Genomic DNA, 5,388 nt, shown 5'->3' with positions numbered 1-5,388 from the left:
TCCACCGCTGCCTCCCAAGCATTTTTAAAGTTTTTAGATATTTTTATCCTGCTGGGGCCTCTGTCCTCTAGCATTTATCTTAATAAAAAGCAACACGGAATATAAAATGATTGCAAAACCTTCTGTTGGTAGAAAACAGATTTAGAAACTCAGTCTTGTATGTCTTTGAGGTTACACCTTAAAATTATAATAAACCATGCTTGACAATTTCCTAGTCTTTGTTGCTGCAGTCCATGCTCCCTACTGCAGCTCAGCTAGATAATTGACCCAGTCTATGGCCAGTAGTGATGCTTCCCATTCTGTTGACCTGAAATTTCTGCATTTCCGATCAGAAATCGTCATTTCCGATCGGAAATGCCAAATCGGTAATCAGATTTGCACAAAAATAATGCCAAAATACGGCATTATCGCAACTCGGTAGTTTTTCCCCAATCGCAAAACTCGGAAGCATTGAAAAAAAAAATCAGAAGACTCGAAAACTACCGAGTATTCCAGAGTCTTGTGATTGGCCTAAAATTTCCATGGTAAAATTCTGCATTATCTGATTGGTCCAATACTTCTGAGTCAACTTGGAAGTACTCGGTCAATAAAAGAATGCAAAAAAAAAAAATCAACCCCCACAAAAAAAACTCCTAGGAAATTGGTAACCGGAAATCTGCGGAACTGGTGGAAATCGGAATCTCCATGGAATCTGAAATCGGCATTTCCAACCATCCCTAATGGCCAGAACTTGCTGCAAGCGACACTGAATAGAGCCCTCAGTGTTACCTACATCTTGGTTGTGTCTTACTGTGGGGATTGGGTGGGGATACAGAACCCATAGCCATCTCTGATGAGTTTTGTCCTCTATACTGCAGTATCTTCTGAGCCCAGTAATGGCATTTCTTACTCACACTAGCAGGGACACTACTACAAATCATGGTCCCTGCCGCAAAGCTTTGATGTGGCCCCGCAATGTTTACACCCTTTCCCTTGCCAGCCCCTGGTGACCCTCACAGCTTTGGAGCCCATCTTGCAAGGGTCATAAAACAAGTGTGGCCATCGTAATATTCACACCCATAATCAGTGTAGACCAAAAAAAAACCCCACTCGATCTGTAGGATGGACCCCTGTATTGAGGAATTGAAGTAGTAGTTGGGGCCCCCTTACAGCTCTGGGACCCCCTGCAGTTGCAGGGGGCTCCTCCTCTCTAGTTACGCCCCTGCACACCAGTCTACAACTGACTTTTACTGATGCTTACATTGCACTCTGCCAATGTGCATCATTGCCATCTGTCATTCCATGTTAATGAGCCTCTTTCAGCTCCTAAAGAACATTCTTTAGATAATCCACTATATACTAGGCCAGTGATGGCTAACCTTGGCACTCCAGCTGTGCCAAGACTACAAATCCCATCATGCCTCTGCCTCCCCGAGTTATGCTTAGAGCTGTCAGAGTATTGCAATGCCTCATGGGACTTGTAGTTCCACCACAGCTGGAGTGCCAAGGTTAGCCATCACTGTACTAGGCTTTCTTACCCAATCTTCTCTTGCACAACGATCACAGTCCAGCTCTCATTATATGAGCCACTGGTCACAATTCTCATGGAAAAGCTTATTCGCTCTATATTCCCTGTTGGCCTCTTTCAGATGCTGCCAACCAGTTTGGGGTGACATAAAAGCTTGAAAAAAGGGGACTAAAATCCAAAAAGAAAAAAAAACCACCAATGATGTTACATAAATAAAAGCAGGGAACAATACAATCCATGTCTTTAGTAAAAAAAATCTCCAAAACAGTCACAAAATGTACAAACTGAAAATAGTACGTACAAAACAGTCTTTCTGGGTTGCAAGCTGACATTCCTGCAGCAACAACAACAATACAAACACAATCTACTAGTCACTCTTCTGTCAGTGAGGGCCCTTTTCCACCAGCGCGTTTGCGCTGGCTGAATCGCAAAAACGCAAGCCGCTAGCGATTTTACAATCGCTACGGTTTGCTTTTTAACATAAGAATCGCGGTAGGTCATTTCCACTACCGCGATTCGTTTTTTACTTGATCGCGATCGCGCCGCGGAGCGATTTTTGCCGCGATTTTGCTATGCAGTGCATAGCATAGCAAAATCGCGGCCGCGAACGTCGGGGAATCGCCGGTAATTGCGATTCATCAATCGCTAGCGTTCAGCGTGAACGCTAGCGACTGCAAGTGGAAAAGGGCCCTGAAACCTTGTGTCTGTGAGCCATAGTCCATTACTGGTCGGACACACTACTCTCAGCACCTGCAGCATTGCTGCTCAGCATCAGGTGGCAACAAATAGGACCATTTGCAATCCATCTAAGACATGACACCCAGAAGCAACACGCTGCCTGTCGATGCTTTCACAGGCCCCCTAGTGGCCGGACCACACAATGCCTTCCAATCGGTTTCAGCACACAGACTATGCAATCTGTGGTCGCAATCGGTGCGCAGAAACCGCTGGGATTTTGGCCGCAGACCGACTAGAAGGGAGCTTGTGAGTTACGGTAATTACAAATTACACACTATTTCATTGTATAACTGCCACCACCTCTATTACCATGGGACTGAGGAACCCACTGACTGGCTGACTCTAGACCTGCAAATAGAAAACGGTAAAACACACTCTATTTTATCTAGCTATCCCCAATAGTAGTGACTCTTCAGAAGCCAGGGTTCAGTTTTGTGTTGCTGAATAATAGGTGTAGCCGAACAAATAAATGACGTTAGCATCGTTTATTATAAAAGCAATATAATGAATTAATATATACAGAAAATCATTAAAATCAACAATTATAGAGACAAATAATAGCACAATATGGAAAATAAAAATAAGGGAAGAAAATACTTAAGTTCGTGGAAATATGTCCTTCTGGGAAAAGAAATGCAAAGTCTTTGGTTTCAGAATCATAGGCCTTTAGGCATATTTTGTAATCCAAGCAGATGTTACCGTTCCAAGATGGCTGCTGGGTGGTCCTCTGCCCAGCAGCAGGTCTAGTTGTAATCCAGATGATGTTAAGACGGAGGCTTGAAGTCCACCTGCTAGCAATGTGCTTATGATGAAGCTGGTTTGGGGTGTGGCAACGCCTGCCCCCTCTGAATTACCCACCAATGACAGCCCACCTCCTCCTAGGGGAATTTTGAGCTTAAATTGTAAAACACTGTAACTTATAAACGATAAATGTCATATATAGGCGGACAGCAGATTTCTCAGAAAATACCGAATAATATGACATCTTGCATGAGTGCGTTAGGCTGTCCTGTCCCTGAGAAGCCGGATGGGTTATTGTTATGAATTTTATATCAGCACATTGGGCAGATTTTAACGAATAAAACTATATGAATTTCATAGTTGTGCTCTACACGGTTTTCATTTAACAGACAGAAATCATAAACCACATGCATTTAAATCTGTTCCCCAGGGGTGCCACTGTGTCTGAGTTCTTCAGTGGACCCCTGTGGAGCTAGTTTCCTTTGGCTTCCCCTGGATGAACATACTTCAGACTGCTGGGGGCCGGAACGTACATAAAATGATGTTGAAAAACTTAACATTGAATCTAGGTTTTGATTCGACTCCCAGCAGCAGCCATTCAGTCATGCGGCGCCCGAAGTACATCTTTGTGCACCAGACAGTGAAGCATATCCAGGTGACAACCTGCAGTCCAGTTGGACAGCAGTGTCACCTGATGCAGAATTGGAAGCCAGTGAATGACTGCTCACTGGCTTCTACAGTATGTGGATGGGTGGTGCCAGCACTGCTATTCTATATACGGGCCGCCAATATTTAAAGGAGCAGTGGCCCACATCTATAAGTTATACATTTTGTGTTTGGGGGCCAGTAAAAATGCCTCTGGGGGCCACATTCGGCCCGCGGGCCTTAGTTTGAGGACCACTGAGCTAGAACAACCTTTGAGTTTTACACCAGGATTCCAGCTAGGGTTTCACACCTCTGGCTAATTAACAAGTTACAGGCAAAAGGCTTCATGAGCAGACTTCCTCTAGCAGCTATGAAAGCTAGATTTCCAAAAGAAGACTCCCCTAGACATCAAATGTTGATTTGGCAACGCAACGACAATTATTTCAGGAAACCGATTGTGGTTGCGGTTTCTGGTCTTTCGGCTCTTCCGTGACAGATGCCATAAAAGGCTTCATAAACTTTAATATTTCCTCATAAGGTAATTAAAACAGTAGACAGAGATTATATTTATCTGCACACGATAATATGGAAGGAGGTGCAGAGGAGGTCGATGATCGTTTCGCCCAGGTGATCTGGGTTTCCTCAAGACGGTCTTGATACTTCCACGCTCTAATCAATATTTTACTACTTTATCAGCAGACATCTGATGTAATGTCGCTGCCACTGCAAAGTCAATGTATCTACCCATTTGTAATATCAATCGAAAGTGCCTTCATCTTCATAGATTTTCACTCCATTTAATAAAAGACATCTAAAAGTGTATGGCGGCCTTAAAGGCAACCTAAACTGAGAGCGATACCAGTTGCCTGGCAGTCCTGCTGATCACTTTCGCTACAGTAGTAAGTGGATAACACACCAGAAACAAGCATGCAGCTAATCCAGTCTGACTTCAGTCAGAGCACCTGATCTGCATGCTTGTTCAGGGGCTGTGGCTAAGAGTATTAGACACACAGGATCAGCAGGAGAATCATCATACTGGTATTATTTTAAAAGGAAAAATACATATCCTTGTCAGTTTAGGTTCCCTTTAAACCTTGTAAAGGTGGCCACTAATGGTACAATTTGCCAAACGATCATTCATACAAATGATCAGAAATGAACGATCATTTGCCATATTGATTTGTTTCCGATCATTTGTATGAACGATCAGAAATGATAGTTCACTTTAAGGTGGCCACTAATGATACAATTTGGCAAACGATTGTTTGTTTCCGATCATTCATAGATATGAACTTACGTTTAATGACTACTAATGGACAATAATCTCCTAACCAATCCCATCGGATTAATGAAACTGGCTTGATTTTTGGATCAATCCCTTCAATCTGATTGGAGTGGTTAGGAGATTTACATCCGTTAGTTAGTCCCAAACAATATTTTCCGATGGTTCATATGAATGATTGGAAACAAACGATAGTTCACCAAATTGTATCGTTAGTGGCCACCTTAACAAGTAGCATGAGCACACCGTGTAGAGCAGCAGCTCAGATGTATGCGGAGGTGACTAATCCACCAATGTATAGACAGACTGTCCCTGTAAAAGCAGACTGGGATTCCTCACAAGTCAGCTATTTCCTTTAAATAATAATAATATATTTTTAGTCAGAGGTAAGTGAAAAACATGGGTTGGAATGTGGAAATCTTGATGTGTGTCCAAGGCTGCTGTGTGAGTAATATCCCAGCACTGTGGTCAGAGG

Source organism: Hyperolius riggenbachi, chromosome 12 (genome assembly GCF_040937935.1).
Source record: "Hyperolius riggenbachi isolate aHypRig1 chromosome 12, aHypRig1.pri, whole genome shotgun sequence".
NCBI lineage: Eukaryota > Metazoa > Chordata > Amphibia > Anura > Hyperoliidae > Hyperolius > Hyperolius riggenbachi.
This window is presented reverse-complemented; position numbering follows the sequence as displayed.